Genomic DNA, 22,745 nt, shown 5'->3' with positions numbered 1-22,745 from the left:
TTTCTTTAGATGACATACGTGTGTCATCGTAAGGCCACATGTGCTTTGAGGTTCTTTTCACATAAGTATTCAGATGACATAATTTTAATATAGTGTCGTGAAAAACATTTAGACGACACAAAAACAAATGTCTGTCATATATCTTGTGTCATGTGAAAGGGAAAATTGCGTAATATACTTTCAACCGAGTTTTATATTAAAAACTAACTTTTTTTTTTATCATCAAGAGTTAATATGACAAAAGAAAAAATATTAAAGAATTAATGTATTGAAATGAAGAATCAGAACCACAATACATCCAGAACCTCCAGATGTAAGAGTATCTTGAAGAGGTTGTCAAGAAACTCGTTGTCTTATTCATCCAACTTTTTATCATTGTCTTTCAACTTTTAGTTAGAATATAACCACATTTTTTGTTGTGTTTTTCTTTTTTTTTTTATTAAATAAAGGCCTAATACACAAATAACCCCCTGAACTTGTCTAACTTGTCTAAATGTTACAACTGCCCCCTCTCTCGAACTTTCAATTGTAACAACTTACCCCTCAAACATACTCAATTGTAAAACATAACTCCTCAAACTTGTCCAATTGTAAAACATAACCCCAAATTGCTAACATGGACTGCAATTGAAGAAACACGTGAAATATAAAAGCTGCAACGCTCGTGGAGTGTGATAATCAGATCTTTAGCGTGATACAAATCCGGAGAAACGTTTTTACGGTTGCTTCAAGTACGGGTAAAAAAATTCTCAATTTGGGGTTATATTTTATAATTGGACAAGTTTAAGGGGTATGTTGTTATAATTAAAAGTTTGAGGGGGCAGTTGCAACATTTGAACAAGTTTGAGGAGTTATTTGTGTATTAGGCCATAAATAAATTGTTATTTTTTTTTAGAGAACCAAAGTTAATTTTTTAATTAGCTAACTAGATGACAAATTGAAATTAAATATTATATATGCCCATGTTCAAAACTCAGAAAACATGTGGGGTTGTCTAAAATAATCCTGGATTCTAATTATATAAATTGGAAAGCATAATTTAAGAAAAAATTATTTCATCAACTCAATCATCTAATCTAATGATGGATCTAGATAAGATTTCATTTTCATTTTTTGCAAGTTTTTTCCTCATTATTATCGTAATTGCATCAAAAATATGGAAGAAAAAATCCATCATCACTCCACCAGGACCTTGGAGATTACCTTTCGTCGGCAATATCCACCAATTAGTGACGGGTCAGCCACATCGTCGCCTAACAGAATTGGCCAAAACGTATGGACCAATTATGCATATCCAGCTCGGCCAAGTTCCGGCTGTGATAATTTCATCGGCAGAATTAGCGAAACAAGTTCTCAAAGATCAGGAAATGCATTTCCTCGAACGACCTTTACTTCTTGCGGCAGATATCATGTTGTACAATTGTAACGACCTGATTTTCGCCCCGTATGGAGATTATTGGCGACGAATGAAGAAAATTGCTGCAGTTGAGCTGCTAAGTGCTAAGCGTGTGCGTTCATTCCGATCTGTCAGGGAAGACCAGGTATCGGATTTCGTCGCAAAACTTCGTTCGGAGGACGAATCACCAGTCAACCTTAGTCGCGAGTTGTTGTCGCTGACGAATTCGATCATCGCTATAACTTCCGTCGGAAAGAAATTTAAGAAACAGGAAGAAATGATCAGTGTTATTACTGATGCTATTGTGGCTGCAGGAGGATTTAGCGTCGCTGATGCTTTTCCGTCGTTTAATAGAGTGCTTCCATTGATCACCGGAATGAGGGCTTCCCTCCGGAGAATTCATCGGCAGGCGGATGAGATTCTTGAAGAGATTATAAATGAACACAAAGCGATCCGAGCAGCTGAAGTGTCTAAGAAGGAAGCTGATAATATACTTGATGTTCTTTTGGATATTCAGGAAAATGGAGATCTTGAGTTCTGTTTAACAACAAACAACATCAAAGCCATGATTCTGGTTAGTACTATCTTTTCTAAATTTACAAATTGGAACTTTCAAAATTCAGTAAATCACCACTAAATTTCAAATTGAAATATAAAAGTCACTCAATTTTATACATTTTAAGCCATTAAATTTTAATTAACGCCTCAAAATAACCGTTGACGATATTAAAATGAAAATATTCAAGAATTAAAGTTGTTTAAAACCACATTTACCATGAATCACATTTATAATTATTCAAAATCACTATTTCTGAAGCTTTTTCCTTTTAAAAATTCATTTTCTCTCTCCTAACCAAACAACAAATAAATGACCTCAAAACGAAAATTTTGAAGTATTAAAGTTGCTGAGAATATTATCAATTTTTGGAATTTTCTATTTTGAGATCATCAACAGTCATTTTAAGGCGTTAATTGAAATTTAGTGGCCATAATATTAGAAAATATATAGTTGAGTGACTTTTTTTGTTACGTTCTGAAGTTTAATGTTCATACCGTGAAAATGAGTAAAGTTCAGTGAGAATGCATATAAATTACCAATTAAATATTTAATCTTGTGATAAGATACCAAAATAATATAAGAAAGAAAAACTAGTCTTTTAATTGTCTCTTACACTATTGTAGGAAATGTTTGCAGCAGCAAGTGATACATCATCGGCAACAATTGAATGGGCAATGGCAGAAATGATGAAAAACCCTCATGTAATGCAAAAAGCTCATGTAATGCAAAAAGCACAAGAAGAAGTGAGACGAGTTTTCAATGAAAAAAAAGCAATTAATGAAGAAGATCTTCATGAATTTAAGTACATGAAAATGATAATCAAAGAGACATTAAGACTTCATCCTCCACTAGCATTAATTCCAAGAGAATGCAGAGAGAAATCTCGAGTAAACGGATACAATGTATATCCAAAAACTCGAGTTCTCGTTTGAGTCTTCTGGGCTTGCTAGCAAGAGAAAATCTTATCTTGTTTTGATTCCGATTCCATATGATCCCATTCTTTGCTTGTAAACTTTGAACGAACTGATTTGATGGTTGTTTAACTATCACGTTGAATTTTTCAAACATGTTCGGTGATAAGTGGAAGCAGTTTCATGCACGTTGGCAGGTTGTTTATAATTATTGTAATAACATAATAAACATTTTAGCCAGTATTTCTTGATCAATGTGTACGTGACATATTAAATTATTAAATATTAACATTTTGATATGTTTTTTATATATAATTGTGTTAGTATTAGAATAAATATTATAGATATAATTGATGTTCAAAATGCCCAATTTGACAGTTAAATAATTAGGTAGTGGAATTCACAAGAACACGTTATGAATAGTGGATTTGTGCACAAATACCTATCGACAACACTTAAAATTCAAGAGAGCTTTGGAAAAATGGAATTTATTTATTGAATATCAAAAGTTAACTATTGCTGCTAAAATTGTTCCTTAAATAGAATAAGAAAAAATTTAGCGATTGACCATAAATGTGTCAATATCACCTTGTTAGAGACTTCTAATTTTCTTAATTACAATTTGGAATCTGTCGCACTAGTTATTATTGTTAGGTTTGATTCAAAGTTTAATAATTAGTTATTTTAGTTCAGTGGTTACGAAAAAATATTTAATATATTTTAATTAGTAGAGGTATTAAAATTAATATGTAATAATAAGTTAAGAGTTATTATTATTATTATTATTTTTTTTAGGAAAGTTACTAAAGTTAATAACTAATAAATAAGTTAGTGGAACTCTCCGCATGAGAGCTCTCTCTCCATCGTGAGAGTCTAGGGTTTTTTGACCCTTTTTCTTCTTTATTTCTGGTTAAAGCTCTAGATCGGCAGCGGCGGCGTGGTTGCGGACGGCAGAGACGGCGTGGTTGCGGACGGCAGAGGCGCTTCCTTGCTACTGGAATCGGACGACACAGATTTGCAGAACCGTTTCTCTGCTACCGGATGCGAACGGCACAACACTTTTCTGGGATAAATTGATTGCTCTTCTCGTTTTTTTCTGTTCTTGGAGCAAGAATCCGATCAAGGCGGCGTGGTTCGAAAGGCAGAATCGATCCCCTGCTATCGTTCGATCCTCTCGGCTTTCCTGTTCTTGTCGATGTTTCTCAATTTTAAAATTCAAAATCTGTTTGTGTTAATTGATTGGTGGATTTGATCTGTTATCAAAATCTTGCTTGTGCGTCTTGATTTTGTTTTGGCTCTGATTCAAGAGCTGTTTGTGTTAATGAACTGGTGGATTTGATTTGTTATCAAGATTTTGCTTGGCTCTTGATTTTGCTTTGTAGACTGAATTAATGGAATCACAGATGGAGAATCTTAACATAAATGGTGACGGTCTGGAATTTGACGGCCTGGTGGAAAATCAGGCTACCGCTAACACGGACCTTTGTCTAATTGGAACCCTAATCTCCGATAAAATGGTAAAAATACAGCATCTCTCAAGTATCATGGCGAGAATTTGGAGACCGGGGAGGAAGATGACTGTCACGGAACTGGAAGGTGGTTTGATCCTTTTCCGATTTTACCATGAATATGATCTTAAATGGGTAATTGATAACAACCCATGGACGTACGATAATTGTTTGCTTCCTGTGCAAATTATCAAGCCAGGACAAGATCCCTCACATGTACCCTTACATAAAGTTGAATTTTGGGTACAGATTTATAATCTTCCCGCGGTTTTTTTCTCTGAAAAGGTCGGTCAGGCCTTGGGTAACCATATTGGAATTTTTGTTGCCTACGATCAGAGGAACAAACGAACATTCGAAAGACCGTATATGAGAATTAGAGTATGTGTGGATATCCGGGAACCTTTGAAGGTTTCTTATAGAGTTAGGAAGAAAGGGGATGAATGGATTGAGTGTGGTTTTAAGTACGAAAAATTACCCAGTTTTTGCTTTATATGTGGTCTCATTGGACATATTGATAGACACTGTGAAATCTTCCTATCTGCAGAGGATCCTGAAAACCTGGTTCGTAAATGGGACTCATCTATAAGGGCACCTTTTAAGAAAGTTGTATCACTAGGAGGGGAACGTTGGTTGAAGGAAGTAGAACCTGATGAAATTGGAGGAAGGAAAGCGGCCTCCGAGATCTCTTACCAAGCTGCCAGTATCGAAAGGCCCAAAAAATCTACAATTCCTCGAAGGGAATCTGGGAAGTTCAAATAAACTCTTGGTTGATTCTAATGATACAATTATACCACCAACAGATAAAAGTATGGGCGGGGTTGAGATAATTGAAGAAAGGAAAAGGCGCAGAGGGAATAGTGATGAAGGTTCTACTGATAACCCCATTATCAATACTATGGAGATTGATGAGGATAGCTCCAAGTCTGGAGTAAATGAGACAGATAATAACAATGACAAGGATTCTATTACTACAGGTACCGATCCAAAAAATGGGAAACAGGCAGGCCTCAAGGAGAAGGTCTGCCTAGGGATATGAAGATTCTGAGCTGGAACTGCCGTGGACTAGGTAATGCCAGGGCAGTTCCCATTTTTTATGAACTTGTTAGAGTTCACAAGCCTGATATTGTCTTTCTCTTTGAAACTTTGGTTTTTAAGTCTCGCATTGATTTTCTTCAAAATAAAATAAAGTTTGATTCTTGCTATTCTGTAGACTGTGTTGGTCGGAGTGGAGGCATATGCATTTTTTGGAAGCACACTAATGATTGTTCTTTGCTTTCTTTTTCTCAAAATCATATTGATATGGAGATTGAAGATGATAAACATGGGAACTGGCGCTTGACTGGTTTTTATGGTGGTCCAGAACGGTCTAGACGAAAGGAATCGTGGCAAATTCTACGAAATTTAGCTTCACAGTCTACTCTTCCTTGGGCTATTATAGGGGATTTTAATGATTTGTTAACTCGTGAGGATAAAAAAGGAATTAATGACCATCCAGAATGGTGTTTTAAAGGGTTCCGTGACACCATGGATGATTGTGGTGTTGGAGTTTAGTGTCCTAAAGACAATTGTTTTAGGATATTAATATTAATGAATAAATTGTTTATTTGATCATTTGATTAATCAGATATATAGCATTAAAATGAAACTATATATAAAGGCAAGAATCTTTCATAAAGAAAGTAACCCTAAGTTTATTTAAGTAGTTATAAAGTGTTCATACAAGCATGAAGTAAGACTGTACTTTAGAATAGACCAATAGACTTAAAGTAAACCCAAGTCAAGTGATATGTTATAGGGGTTGGCATATTACTGTTGAGACTTGCATGTAACAGTGTTTTCTATCGAGACAGAAAGCTAATCTCACAAGCTTTAGATATTCGGATATCTAGACAGTTACATGGATCCGGTGAAGGAGTTCATTAGGATTGGGACCCGACTTGAGATAACAGAATGGATTGATTTATCTAAAGTGTCAAATGTTCATCTCATTGGTATTAGTAGGTATAACTAATCCTTAGACTCAAACATTCGTTAATTAGTGATTCTGGATTATGGAGTTTGATACTTTGATTCTGTGCGAGCACGATCCAATAGGTGAGAGCCTAGGGTGTGTGAGAGCAGGGTTGGGTATCACACAAAGTAATTGCAGAATAGTTAATGTCAGATTGAGCATTCGTCACTCCCGGTAAGTGGGAGATATATCCAAATGGCCGCTTATGGTGAATTGACTGAAATCCTTGCAAGGTGATATAGTTAAGAGTAGAAATGAACATTTCACTTAACTTATCTTTTCAGAGTGAATTCAACATGTACAAGTAAAACCGGACTCTTCGTTATATGTAACCTTGACACATTCCATGTTTATAAGGAATTGACCGACATGATATAGTTGATGAAGGATCGTATTATACTGTACCTAATACCGAAAGGTTAACGTCAGTTATCAACCCGACTTCTTAATTGCTCTGGGGGAATATCATAGGTTCTGCTAGTAACAGCTCGCGACGGTATTCCGTTATATATATGTTGGAATTAATCATGATGAATAATTTCAAAGGATATATACGGCTAGTGGCAATAAAGAACCTAATGGGTCGCATATGGGACTTGGAATCGGAGGACAAAAACGTAATTAGCGGGACACAGACACATGGGCCGAAATTTACATATTAGTTAGGGATATTAATTTAGTTTAATAATTATAATTAGATTATGATTATGAATTAAATTAAAGAATTATCTGATAATATTAATTGGATGTTTTATGCAATTAAAACTCTAATTAATTATCCCCAACATTAATTAATTATTAATTTGATTAATAATAATTATCTAAATATAATTAGTTATTGTTTAGATAATATTAAAGTGTTTATTTAATTATCTAATTAGGAATCCTATTCAGAATAAGATTCCAATTAATTAAATTCCTAACACAACTGGGATTAGGGTTTCAGAAGTCTATAAATAGACCCCTAGCCTCAGTATTTCGGCCAACATAAGAAAAGGAGGAGAAGGAATTGCTCCGTCGTCGTCTCGGCTAATTTACTTTATTTCTTACTCCCTCTTTGATCTCGTATCGATTTCTGTTAGAGGCAATCATTGCAATTACTATTTATTAAAGGTTGATTACTGATTAGTTTTGTTTTGTGTTGAATCAAATGTTCGTGGTTCACGAGTTGATAATAACAAGTTGTGGGCACTTTGTTTGCAACGGTAGATAGTTCTTCGATAAAGGTATTACTTTCTATTCTCTCTTTATATGAAATAACAATTAACAGATCTTGGAAAAAGGGAAATAGATAAAATAGATAAAATTTTATTATTCCGTTATGCATAGGCTTGTCTATTTTCCTTCATTGGTATCAGAGCCTATGTTAATCTGTTATTTCATATATGTAAATAAAAGGGTTATTCAATCAGATTGAATAGATTTATTGTTAGGGCAAATTAATTAATCGGTTAGTTCAATTAATCTAACGATAAATAAGTTTTGATTACTTGTTAATTAAAACTGATTATGCATAGTTCCTGATTATTTCGGTTGATAATCGTTTAAACAAAACCTAAAGGTTTTATAGTTAGATAATTAAAACGTTTTTTTTATTAAATCTAAAAGATAAAACTGTTTTAATATTCTGAAAATTGTTTAGAAACTGTTTTAGAACAATTATATATATATATATATATATATATATATATATATATATATATAATAATAATAAAAAAATATCAATAGCTATTCGGGGTCGCTGCCGCGAGGCGGCGACCTCGACCGCTATTGCAACTGGTTGCTGCCTTGCGGCAGCAACCAGTAGCGGCGGACGCTGCTGCTGCCCTATGGCAGCAGCTATACCATAGGGCTGGGCCGATTAAATCGGCCCAGCCCAATCGATGGTACCGTTTTTAAAAGGTGTTTTAAAAGACCGTTTTTAAATATATATATATATATATATATATATATATGTTTCAGAATATAATAATTTATTTTGATTATCAAAAGCAATTTATTTAAAAGTTTGTTTTACCTAAATATTTGATATAAGTAATTCAAAGCATTAAATGAATTATACGAATTAATTAGGATATGCATAATTAAAATTGGATGAAAATTAATTTAAGTTGTTAATTTGATTAACTCAAATATTACATAAATAGTTTATGTAATCAACCAATTCAATTTAGTTTAATTGAGTTTATGCATGTTTGGTGTTATAGACATATTAGACCCTCTATAATAGTTATTTAGTCTTTTGGTATTTAAATAGGACATGCGTGTCCTGCCTTCTCTTACTCTCTATTGTATTTCTCCTCTCATCCAAATCCCTTCAAGTAATTTGAAGTTTCTTAGAAATAGAATATTGTTGTAATTCAAGGCGCCAAGGAGAAGACGGAGGACCCAAAGAGAAATATGTAATAGTTAGTATTTCCCTAGGGTGACCCTTTATTCCGTTTCTGGCTCAACGGAATAAACTTAGAGATATGTCCATAATTGTCAATGTTGAATGTATGAATGTTTGATATGTGCTAAAGCAAATCAAGACTAGGTTAGATTATGAGACTTAAATAAAATCCCTCACTAATAAAAAGTTAAGTAAATAAGCAAGTTATTAAAATCGGTTGCCCCTCCCTAATATTATAATTCAACTGGCAGTACTGGGGGCCTTTGGGTTGTTGAGTAAACTCAAGCTCAGGGTCTTATGGTAACACCTGAATTATCGAAAAATTATTTTTCACGAATATGGGGTAATGCTTAAATTAGGATAGAATAATTGGATGAGTAAACTCATGTTGTTCTAACCTAATGGGCAATATGGTTGGGATTGATAGACGACACATATCAGTTACTAATGTGGTTAGTAACCCAACAACCTAGAAATCACATGTTTTGATGTGATTGATTACATGAATCTACCCAATGAATGAAACTAGCTTGTTGAGTAAACTCAAGGTGAAATTTCAGGAGTTAGGATTCTAGCTCACTAAAGGAATTGTGAATATCCTTCGAATTAATGTAGAGGGTTATTCATTTGGTAAAATAGTGGGAGCAATTTAAAAACATAAAAGTCCAGCGTATTTAAATTATAAGTGAATTAAACAAATGAATAACATCCGTCACTTTTCTCACTCTCAGGTTAATTTTATCAAATCGTACTCTAAAAACAATCATGTCGAAAACCGATCTAAGAAATATCCTTATCGATAACAAGTTGAATGGTTCAAACTTCGCCGACTGGTTTCGTAACCTCAAAATTGTTTTGAAGTTCGAAAAGATAGGGTATGTACTGGATACATCGATACCCGTTCTTCTGGCCGATGATGCACCCATTGAAGAGATTGATGCCTATCAGAAGCATAAATCCGATGATGAACACGCCGGGTGCATCATACTTGCATCGATGACACCAGATCTGCAAAGGCAACATGAGGAGATGGATGCCTATTCTATTCTCATGCACTTAAAGGAGTTGTTTGGAAAACAGACTCGGTGCGAACGTTTTGAGATATCAAAACTGTTGTTTCGCTGCAGGATGGAAGAGGGCACATCTGTTATGACACATTGTGTCAAGATGATTGGCTATATCACCAAACTTTCAAGTATTGGCTTTGCGATGGATCATGAACTAAGTGTAGACTTGCTTCTTCAATCCCTCCCGGATAGTTATTCACAGTTCACCATGAACTACCAAATGAATGACTTACATACCTCTCTTGAAGAGCTTGCCAATATGCTCAAGACTGTTGAGCCCAACCTGAAGAAAGATAAGGTGGTACCCGCTCTTGTGATTGAGGGATCAAAGAAGAGGAAAGGGAATTTTCCCAATCCTAAATATCCCAAGAAGAACAAGGGAGGCAAGTCAGCCCAGGCCAAAGGAAAGAAAGTCAAGAAGCCCAAAGGGGAATGCCACTTCTGTGGTAAAGATGGGCATTGGAGGAGAAATTGCAAGGAGTACCTAGCTTCTCTCAAGAAGAGAAAGGACGACGCTTCAACTTCTGGTATGTTCTATATTGAAATTAACTCAATTTTGCAGTCTGAATCTTGGGTATTAGATACCGGGTGTGGATCTAATATTTGTATGAATATGCAATAACTAAAGCAGACTAGGGAATTAAAGAAAGGAGACATAAACTTGCGAGTAGGAAATGGAGCAAGAGTTGTCTCTCTCGCAATTGGAGATTATGTTTTGAGTTTGCCCTCTGGGCTTGTAATAGAATTAAGGAACTATTTTTATGTTCCAGAGATGTCTCGTAACATTATTTCTATTAGCTGTCTAGTTGATGATGGCTTTCATGTTTCAATTAAGAACAATGGTTTTGAATTTTATAGAAATAATATTTTCTATTTTTCAGGAATATCATTAAATGGGATTTATATTTTGAATGATAAAGTTTCTGCTTTCACAATTGATACTAGAAGACTTAGATTAGGTAATTCAACTTACTTGTGGCATTGTCGTTTAGGCCATATAAACCAGAGACGCATGCTTAAGCTACATCAAGATGGGCTTATAGACTCAATTGATTGTGAATCAATGGGAACATGTGAGTCATGTTTAAAAGGAAAAATGACAAAGACACCCTTTAGCAATAAAGGTCAGCATGTATCAGACACTCTAGGATTAATACATTCAGATGTATGTGGTCCTATGTCAGTCCAACCAAGAGGAGGATTCAGATACTTCATTAGCTTCATAGATGATCATACCAGATATGGTTATATCTATTTGATGAAGCACAAGTAAGAAGCTTTTGAGAAATTCAAATGCTTTAAGAATGAAGTTGAGAATCAAACAGGAAAGACTATCAAGATACTTCGTTCTCATCGAGGTGGAGAATATCTTTCTGAAGAATTTATGAGTTATCTAAATGAATGTGGAATATGCTCATAATGGACACCTCCTTATACACCACAACATAATGGTGTATCAGAAAGGAGAAATCGCACCTTACTAGATATGGTACGATCCATGATGAGCACCACTTCTCTTCCAAAATCATTCTAGGGCTATGCCTTAGAAACTGCCCTATTTACCTTAAACCGAGTTCCAACCAAATCCGCTAGTTCCACACCATTCGAACTGTTCGTTGGTAGAAAACCCATCTTCTCTTTCATGAGAATATAGGGATGTTCACCATACGTCAAACGTATTGTGTCAGATAAATTAGATCCCAAATCTGACAAGTGTTTCTTCATTGGATACCCAAAGGAAACTATGGAATATTACTTTTATCATCAAGATGACCAAAAGGTAATAGTATCCAAACACACGGTGTTTCTAGAGAAAAAGTTTCTGGAAGAAACACAGAATGGAAGCGTGATTGAACTTAAGGAAGTTCAAGAGGAATCACATGTTGAAAACGCGGAAGAAGTTGAACCCGAACCCGTTTCACTAGATGAAACACAAGTGTCATATCCCACTCGTAGGTCTCAAAGAATTCGTGAGCTCCCAGTTAGATATGGTTTTCTAGTGGGAGATGACGAACTGGTTCCCATGTTAGACGATGAACCCGAAACCTACGAAGAAGCTCTTACTAGTCCAGAATCTAAAGCATGGCTTGAAGCCATGAATTCTGAAATGGACTCCATGTATACTAACCAAGTGTGGACTTTGGTTGATCCACCCGAAGGGATAAAACCCATTGGGTGCAGGTGGATCTTCAAAAAGAAGACAAACATGGATGGAAAGGTTAGTACCTACAAAGCTAGGTTAGTAGCGAAAGGATATCGTCAAAGGCAAGGTGTTGACTATGACGAGACTTTCTCTCCAGTAGCCATGTTCAAATCCATTAGAATATTGCTTGCAATTGCCGCTCATTTTGATTATAAGATTTGGCAAATGGATGTGAAAACAGCTTTCTTAAATGGAAACCTACTTGAGGATGTATACATGATGCAACCTGAAGGTTTCACATCGAAGAATGCAACCAAGGTTTGCAAACTTCAAAGGTCCATTTATGGACTCAAGCAAGCGTCTAGAAGCTGGGACAAACATTTTGATGAAACCATAAAACAATTTGGTTTCGAACAAAACACAGAAGAGGCTTGTGTTTACAAGTAGACGAGTGGGAGCTCAGTCGTTTTCTTAGTACTATATGTTGATGATATACTACTTATGGGCAACGATGTTGCAATGTTGCAAACAGTAAAAGTTTGGTTATCGAGTAATTTCTCCATGAAAGACTTCGGAGAAGCAGCCTACATCTTAGGGATTAAGATCTATCGGGATAGATCAAAGAGACTGCTCAGACTATCCCAGTCTACATATATTGACAAAGTCCTAAAGCGTTTTGACATGCATGAATCGAAAAGAGGTAACTTATCAATGGTCCATGGTGTCAAGTTATCAAATGGTCAATGTCCTAAAACGGACAGTGACAAGAATCGCATGGCTGTAATTCCTTACTCCAGTGCGGTTGGTTCGATCATGTATGCTATGCTTTACACTAGACCTGATGTGGCGTTCGCATTGAGTATGACGAGCCGATATTAAGGGAATCCGGGATTTGATCACTGGATTGCTGTCAAGAACATTCTTAAGTATCTTAGAAGAACTAAAGACATGTTCCTCGTATATGGACAAGGAGAATTGAAAAATTGAAGGATATTCAGATGCTAGTCATCTGACTGATGAAAATGATTATAGATCCCAATCAGGATACCAGTTTATCCTGAATGGAGGTTCAGTTAGTTGAAAGAGTTCCAAGCAAGGAAGTGTTGCTTTCTCGTCAACTGAATCAGAGTACATCACAGCTGCGGAAGCGGCAAAGGAGGCTATTTGGATTAGGAAGTTCATAACCGAACTAGGAGTTGTACCTGACATTGTGAATCCCATTACTCTGTACTATGATAACAATGGAGCCATTGCACAAGCAAAGGAACCACGGTCTCATAATGCATCCAAACATTATCTCAAGCGATATCATCTCATTAGGCAGATCATAGCCAGGGGAGATGTGAGAATAGAAAAGGTGCCCACTGAGGACAACGTTGCAGATCCGTTGACCAAGCCATTACCACAAAGAGCTCACGATAGACATCTTAGTTCTTCTGGTATTAGTTTCAGGAACAATTGTCTTTAGTCCAAGTGGGAGAATGTTGGAGTTTAGTGTCCTAAAGACAATTGTTTTAGGATATTAATATTAATGAATAAATTTTTTATTTGATCATTTGACTAAATCAGATATATAGCATTAAAATGAAACTATATATAAAGACAAGAATCTTTCATAAAGAAAGTAACACTAAGTTTATTTAAGTAGTTATAAAGTGTTCATAAAAGCATGAAGTGAGACTATACTTTATAATAGACCAATAGACTTAAAGTAAACCCAAGTCAAGTGATATGTTATAGGGGTTGGCATATTACTGTTGAGACTTGCATGTAACAGTGTTTTCTATCGAGACAGAAAGCTGATCTCACAAGCTTTAGATATTCGGATATCTAGACAGTTACATGGATCCGGTGAAGGAGTTCATTAGGATTGGAACCCGACTTGAGATAACAGAATGGATTGATTTATCTAAAGTGTCAACTGTTCATCTCATTGGTATTAGTAGGTATAACTAATCCTCAGACTCAAACATTCGTTAATTAGTGATTCTGGATTATGGAGTCTGATACTTTGATTCTGTGCGAATACGATCCAATAGGTGAGAGCCTAGGGTGTGTGAGAGCAGGGTTGGGTATCACACAAAGTAATTGCAGAATAGTTAATGTCAGATTGAGCATTCGTCACTCCCGGTAAGTGGGAGATATATCCAAATGGCCGCTTGTGGTGAATTGACTGAAATCCTTGCAAGGTGATAACATTTCACTTAACTTATCTTTTCAGAGTGAATTCAACCTGTACAAGTAAAACCGGACTCTTCGTTATATGTAACCTTGACACATTCCATGGTTATAAGGAATTGACCGACATGATATAGTTGATGAAGGATCGTATTATACTGTACCTAATACAGAAAGGTTAACGTCAGTTATCAACCTGACTTCTTAATTGCTTTGGGGGAATATCATAGGTTCTGCTAGTAACAGCTCGCGACGGTATTCCGTTATATATATATTGGAATTAATCGTGATGAATAATTTCAAAGGATATATACGGCTAGTGGCAATAAAGAACCTAATGGGTCGCATATGGGACTCGGAATTGGAGGACGAAAACGTAATTAGCGGGACACAGACACATGGGCCGAAATTTACATATTAGTTAGGGATATTAATTTAGTTTAATAATTATAATTAGATTATGATTATGAATTAAACTAAAGAATTATCTGATAATATTAATTGGATGTTTTATGCAATTAAAACTCTAATTAATTATCCCCAACATTAATTAATTATTAATTTGATTAATAATAATTATCTAAATATAATTAGTTATTGTTTAGATAATATTAAAGTGTTTATTTAATTATCTAATTAGGAATCCTATTCAGAATAAGATTCCAATTAATTAAATTCCTAACACAACTGGGATTAGGGTTTCGGAAGTCTATAAATAGACCCCTAGCCTCAGTATTTCGGCCAACATAAGAAAAGGAGGAGAAGGAATTGTTCCGTCTTCGTCTTGGCTAATTTACTTTATTTCTTACTCCCTCTTTGATCTCGTATCGATTTCTGTTAGAGGCAATCATTGCGATTACTATTTATTAAAGGTTGATTACTGATTAGTTTTGTTTTGTGTTGAATCAAACATTCGTGGTTCACGAGTTGATAATAACAAGTTGTGGGCACTTCGTTTGCAACGGTAGATAGTTCTTCGATAAAGGTATTACTTTCTATTCCCTCTTTATATGAAATAACAATTAACAGATCTTGGAAAAGGGAAATAGATAAAATAGATAAAATTTTATTATTCCGCTATGTCTAGGCTTGTCTATTTTCCTTCATGTGGTCTTTCTTCCCTTCCTCTGGAAGGCTATCCGTTCACTTGGATCCGTCATAGAGGTAAATGGAATGAGGTGCAGGAAAAATTAGATCGGGCATTCACGACTGATAATTGGCTTAATATCTTCCCTAATGGCTCGTCTCACAATACCATTGCACCAGTGTCTGATCACTCTCCTATCATTCTCCAAACGGAAGACTCTATTACTTCCCGTTCTAGTAAGCAGTTTTGGTTCGAGAATAAATGGATAAGGGAACCTGAGATGGCAAAGATTGTATTAAATGAATGGCTTAATAGTGGTGATAAGAGTTTTTCTGATAGACTGAAGGCAATTGCAGATAGTCTAGATAAATGGGGCCGTGGAATAAATGTGAATTTCAGGAGAGAAGTTAAATACCTTTCAAATCAGCTTGAGGTTCTGCGCAGCTCCAGCCACAGTCAGACGGCGTCTGAATACGAGAAGGTGCAGGCTGATCTTATTAAAATTCTAGTTTAAGAAGACGACCATTGGCGTCAGCGCTCCAGAATTCAATGGCTCCAAGAAGGGGATTCTAATTCTTGGGTTTTCCACTCATTTGCTAATGGAAGAAGGCGACGTAACTTCATTTCTAAACTTCAGCGTGACGATGGTAGCATTGCTACTGAAGCTGACGATCTTTGTAAGGTTGCGCAAGAGTATTTTGGTTCTCTTTGTTAGGGATTATAGCCAGTTAATCAACTGTAGCGCAGCGGAATTGCGGTTTAAAATTTATTTCTAATCCCTTTTAGTTTGATCTTTGTCCGTTAACCATTGATTGAATAAAACCTTTTGATCCGTTTAAGGATATAAACATACCCAGACTGTCTCTTCTAGAGACGGTTGAAGAATCCACAAGGTAGTAAGATCTCCGTAGTCAGGTGCACGAATAGCTATTGAGCTAGAACCGGTGCTAGCCGAAGAACGAAGAAGAACTGGAGAGATAAGGTAATTCGCCAAGAAAAATTCCACTATTCTCAATATAGTGGCTGCCGATTTAGTATTGCTTTTCAAAGCAAAATAGGTTGGCCGAATAAGTATATAGTTAATTAGGGTTTTAGAGTGTTTTAATTTATATATATATAGTGTATTTCTAAACCTAATTGGTTTAGGGTTAATTGGTTAATTATAAAACTAATCCAATCCTAATCTAATTACATAAATAAATACCAATAATATTTATTCTATGCAATTAGTTATGATTAGATTAAATTTAATTACCCCAATTAAATGAATAACCCTGATTAATAAATTGACGTATTAATCTAATTAATTATTCACTGAATGCGATTTCATTAATTTACAAATTAATTAATTACATTCCGCAAACTAATTAATCAATTAAATACCCAACACTTAAGACCATTAATCAATTACCTTGATACAAAGTATCAATTAATCAATTAATTAACCACCAATTAATTACCTTGACATTTTACTGTCAATCAATTAATTAATTTCATCTCTCCAATGTACCGTTCTATAAGTTCTAACTCAGATGTTTGATGTGCACGATCCTATGGGACTGTCCTTAGCTAGCAGTGGGCTCACGGCCCACAGACAGTAAGTGGGTTCTAGCAAACCATTACTGCCCCTAACCAAGACAAAGTTTCAGCAGTCTAAAGATGCAGGACCCTGTAGTTATCTCTTAACTTCTTTTACCATTTGATATCGATATTATAAACTAGAGGCATGGCGCCTGTCATCCTCTCTGATGTTTATGATATTTCTTGATCTTAAGTAGATTGATGAAACAGATAAGTAAACTACTTATCATGGTGTGGCCACACACTTATCAATCTCACTTATCAAGTGGCCTGTGATATCATCTCACTATTACATGAGTGGTAATTCCATCACTTCATTATCAATACCAACGTGTTCACCTGTTCACCCAATCATACCCGTATTTGGCATCCTGTTACAGACCTGTTAGGCGTATGTCAAAGTGAACCGGATCCCATATTGATATTATAATGAAATTTGGTCTGAAGATAGTTAGAGACCTACTTAAGAAAACTAATGACACAACCACCATGTAGTTTTCTCAGGCGGATCGATCCAGTCACATGTATACAACATGTACCCATATTCACAACTGACTTATCAAGTGCTATGGCGAGTATCAATTACTACCATACAGTCGTCGAATATACAAGTATGTGGTCCTAATCATTCCCATGATAGAATAGACTTGGGATATGGTTTTACGATTATCAATTAGTGGATTCTCTATTCATATTATAGCACAAGATATAAATGAACTAGATTAATGTCTTTATTAATGTAACACAAATAGTGTATCTATGCAAGAATAATCAAAAAGCATGATATAATATACATGAACCAATGCCTAAGAACTAGGGCACACCAACAGTCTCCCACTTGGACTAGTTCCAAGCAGGCATTGCCCTAATCCCTATAGATCTAGTATGACCATCATGTAGGCGCTGTGCAAGTGCCTTGGTAAATGGATCTGCGACATTGTTCTCGGTGTCAACTCTTTGTAATGTAATGTCACCTCTTGCCTGGATCTCCCGGATGAGGTGAAACTTTCTAAGTACATGTTTGGATCTCTTGTGTGATCGGGACTCCAGTGCTTGTGCTATGGCACCGTTGTTATCACAGAAAACATCAACTGCACCTAGGATAGTGGGAACTACACCTAAGTCAGTTATGAACTTCTTGATCCAAACTGCTTCCTTTGCAGCATCACATGCAGCTATGTACTCAGCTTCCGTTGTAGAATCGGCAATGGTAGGCTGCTTCGATGATCTCCAACTAATGGCACCACCATTCAGGAGAAAAACATAACCAGACTGTGATTGTTTCTGGTCCTCATCAGTCTTGAAACTCGCGTCAGTGTAACCTGATACTGCCAGCTCCTCTTGCCCACTAAAAACTAAAAAGAGATCCTTGGTACGTTTGAGGTACTTTAGGATAGCTTTAACTGCCTTCCAGTGCTCCTTGTCGGGATCTGACTGGTACTGGCTAGTCATGCTAAGTGCAAATGCAACATCTGGCCTTGTACATAATATAGAGTACATGATAGATCCTATAGCTGACGCATATGGGACCTTTTCCATGTTCTCTCTGTCCTGCTTTGTCCGAGGACAATCTTTCTTACCAAGTTTCAACCCATGGCGCATAGGCATGAATCCTTTCTTAGCCTGGTCCATGCTGAATCTTCTAAGAACTTTGTCTATGTACGTTGCCTGACTCAAGCCTAGAAGTCTGTTGGATCTATCTCTGTAGATCTTGATCCCTAAGATCGTTTCGACTTCTCCTAAGTCTTTCATTGTGAAGCATTTACTCAACCAATGCTTCACGCCTTGCAGTGTTGGTATATCGCCTCCAATGAGCAATATGTCATCGACATACAATATCAGGAAAGTGGATATGCTCCCACTGAATTTTATATACACACAGGGTTCATCAAGATTCTGCACGAAACCATATTCAGTTATGGCTTCATTGAATCTCTGATTCCAAGACCTAGATGCTTGCTTCAATCCATAAATGGATCTTTGAAGCATACATACTCGGTTATGATACTTCGGATCGATAAAACCCTCTGGTTGTGTCATGTAGACATCTTCGAGTAACTTCCCATTCAGGAAAGCGGTTTTAACATCCATCTGCCATATCTCATAGTTATACCATGCAGCTATGGCTAGTACTATCCTAATGGATTTGAACATAGCAACTGGTGAAAAGGTTTCATCATAGTCAATTCCTTGGATTTGTCTATAACCTTTTGCCACCAGTCGCCCCTTGAAGGTGTTATCGGCTTTTAATTTGAAACACCACCTGCAGCCAATCGTTTTAACACCCAGAGGTGGATCCACCAAGTTCCACACTTGGTTATCACGCATAGACTGCATTTCAGCCTCCATAGCTTTACGCCATTGATCTGATTGTGGGCTTTCAATAGCCTCTTGATAAGTCTTGGGCTCATCCTGGTCATCGACCATTATGTCCCCATCATCAGTCACGACAAAGCCGTACCTCTCGGGCTGATGACGCGTCCTATCTGACCTTCTAGGTTCCTGTGTAACTGGTTCAACCTCCTCAATTTATTGAGGACCTAAATCGGTTACCTGAGCATCCTCAGCATCTGCTGTAGGAGTTGGTGAGTCTTGAATCTCAGCAAGATCAATATTGCTCCCACTATCTACTTTGGAAAGAAATTCCTTTTCCAAAAGACTGCAAACCTAGCCAGGAATGTTTTATTCTCGGCTGGGTTGTATAGTAATAACCCTTAGTTTCCTTAGGGTAACCCACGAACTGGCATTTAACAGATCTGGACTCTAGTTTGCCACTTATCAATTTCTTGACATGTGCATCACAGCCCCAAATCTTCATGAAGAAAACGTTGGGCTTTCGGCTTGTCCATAATTCATATGGTGTTCCTTCAACTGCCTTGCTCGGTGTATTGTTAATTATATGAGCAGTAGTTTCCAAAGCAAATCCCCAAAAGGAGATAGGGAGAGAAGCTTGACTCATCATTGAGCGGACCATGTCGAGCAGGGTCCTATTCCTCCTTTCTGACACTCCATTCCATTAGGGTGTACCAGGAGGAGTGAGTTGGGATACAATCCCACACTCTCTCGGCTCAAGTATTCGCACCCTCTATCAGACCGGAGCGCTTTTACTTTCTTTCCAAGTTGATTTTCTACTTCATTTTTAAAATCTTTGAATCTCAGAAGAGTTTCGGATTTATGTTTCATCAGATACACATACCCATACCGGCTATAGTCATCTGTGAAGGTAACAAAGTACAGAAAACCAGATCTAGCACTTGTGCTCATTGGACCGCATACATCTGAGTGTATCAGCTCCAACAGCTCCGTGGCCCTTACACCAGTTTTGGTGAAAGGCGCCTTTGTCATCTTCCCTCTTAAACAAGATTCACACGTGTCATAAGACTGCATGTCGAATGACCCTAGCGCTCCACTAGAGTAAAGCCTAGTTATGCGTTTCTCATTTATATGGCCAAGACGACATTGCCAGATATATGTAGGATTTAGTTCATTAGTCTTAATCCTTTTAGCGTTTATGTTATAGATGTTGGGGTTTAGTGTCCTATAGACAATTGTTCTAGGATACGAACTTAATGTAAATGAAGTGTTCTTTATATCGTTTGTTTTAATAAGATATGGTTTCATAACTATATAAAGGCAATCCCTTTTTAAGAACTAAATAAAGTCTAATAAAAGGAAATCCATAAGTTTGTTTAAAGTGATTATAAAGTGTTCATACAAGCATGAAGTGAGACGAAACTTTATAATAAACTAATAAACTTAAAACCACCCCAAGTCAAGTAATATGTTTAGGATTGACATATCACTGCTGAGACTTGCATGTAACAATGTCTTCTGTCGAGACAGAAAGCTGATCTCACAAGCTTCATATATACAGATATCTGGACAGTTACGTGGATCCAATGAAAAGGAGTTCATTAGGATTGGGGACCCGACTTGAGATAACAGGATGGGTAGATTCATCCTTGTCACCTGTTCATCTCATTGGTATTAATAAGTATAAGTAATCCTCAGACTCAAAGGAATGTTAATTAGTAATTCTGGATTACGGAATGTGACGCTTTGATCCTGTTGTAACACGATCCATAACAGAGATGACTCTGGGGTGTGAACGGCAAACGTTGGGTATCACAGGAAGTAATTACAGGATAGTTATACATTGGATTAAGCATTTATCACTCCCGATAAATGGGAGATACGTCCATGGATCGCTTGTGGAAGACTTGACTCTAAATCCTTGCAAGGTGATAGCTTAAGACTTGAAATACAGATTTCACTTAACCTATCTAATTGGAGTTGACTCGGCCTGTACAAGTAAAATGAACGTCTCGCTATGTGTGACTTGACATTATCCATAGTCATAAGATTCAGTTCAAAGATGTAGTTGATAAAGGATCGAATTATACTGTAACTAATACGGAAAGGTCAACGACAGAATCAACCTGTCTTCTTATAGCTCTGGGGGAATGTTTCGGATTTGCTAATCACATTTTGCGTACTCATTCCATTATGCAAAGATTAAATATAATTCTGCGAAAATTAATTTAATAGTTGCGTACGGCTAGAAGCAATAATAACCTAATGGGTCACACATAAGACTTGGAACCCAAAAGAGAAACGGATGTTAATTAATTGATGGAAGCCCAACTGAGTCCGCTGAGGCCCAGTACATGGGGTGGGGCGATTTTCATGTATGAAAATACATGAATAATTTAATTTGATTTTAACAATCCTAATTAGATTATGATTGTGAATTAAATTAATTAAAGGATAAATAAGTTAGGAGTTTTAATTAGATTAAATTGCTCCTATTATTATCCTATAAGGTTGCTATTATTATCTTTATATTTAAGATATAATTATAGATAATAAATAAGAATTATATTCCGAATTAAATTCTTATTCAGTAACCTAATTCTATCTAACTAGGTTTTAGATACAAGAGAATATAAATACCCCCATGTGTAATTTTCGAAATACACATACAAAATCGGGAGAGAGAATTTTCGACCCACACCATAAGGACGAGATTATCCACCGTTTCCTTCCTAAGAGTTGTGGGCACTTCGTTTGCAACGGTAGATAGAACTTCTAAAAGGTATTTCCTTCTATCCCTCTTTATATGAAATAACGATTAACGGATCTTGGGTTAATGGAACTAGTTTTATATTTCCGCTGCCAAACGTTAGCCTATTTTCCTTCAATAGATTGATTCACTACGTTTTAGATCAAGGATATACAAACCATTTTCTAGAAATGCGGTTCCATAAACAATATTGCCACGATGTATAGAAATCCTACCACGTCCAATATTAAAATTAAAACCGGAAATATCCAACATAGAAACTGAGATAATATTCATGTGCATTGCAGGTACAACACACCAATCTCTAAGTTCTAAAACTAAACAAGTAGGCATCTCTAAAGTGTAATCTCCGATCTCCAAGGCCTCTACACGAGCACCATTTCCGACTCGAAGATCCACTTCACCAGATCCTAACAACCTCATATTTCTCAGTCCCTGCACATTTGAACAAATGTGAGTACCACATCCAGTGTCTAAAACCCAAGATGTAGAAATAGCTAGATTTATCTCAACAATATAAATGCCAGAACCAGAAGCTTTAGCCTTCTGTTTCTCCCTTAGCTTTGGACACACGTTCTTCCAGTGTCCCTTCTCATTACACTCATGATAGATATCATTTGTCGAGGCCAACCTACCCTTAGGAGTTGCCGCCTTCCTTATCTTTGACTTGGCCTTTTGGGCGTTCGCCTTGGACTTGAACTTGGCCTTTCCCTTAGGCATGTTCCCTTTGTTGGCTGGTAAGGTAGTAGTCAGTACAGATTCCTTCCACTTGTGTCTACAAACCTTTTGCAAGTCCATAGAACAGTCAAGGAAATCAGTCCCTGAAGAT

General features: G+C 36.4%; 1 pseudogene; it reads left to right on the top strand.

Moving 5' to 3' along the window:
• The first annotated feature begins 1,082 nt into the window (after positions 1-1,082).
• The window catches only part of LOC136216763 (cytochrome P450 726A27-like), a 68,882-nt pseudogene continuing 47,219 nt past the window's right edge, over positions 1,083-22,745 (top strand).

This window comes from Euphorbia lathyris, chromosome 1 (genome assembly GCF_963576675.1).
Source record: "Euphorbia lathyris chromosome 1, ddEupLath1.1, whole genome shotgun sequence".
Lineage (NCBI taxonomy): Eukaryota > Viridiplantae > Streptophyta > Magnoliopsida > Malpighiales > Euphorbiaceae > Euphorbia > Euphorbia lathyris.
This window is presented reverse-complemented; position numbering and strand designations above follow the sequence as displayed.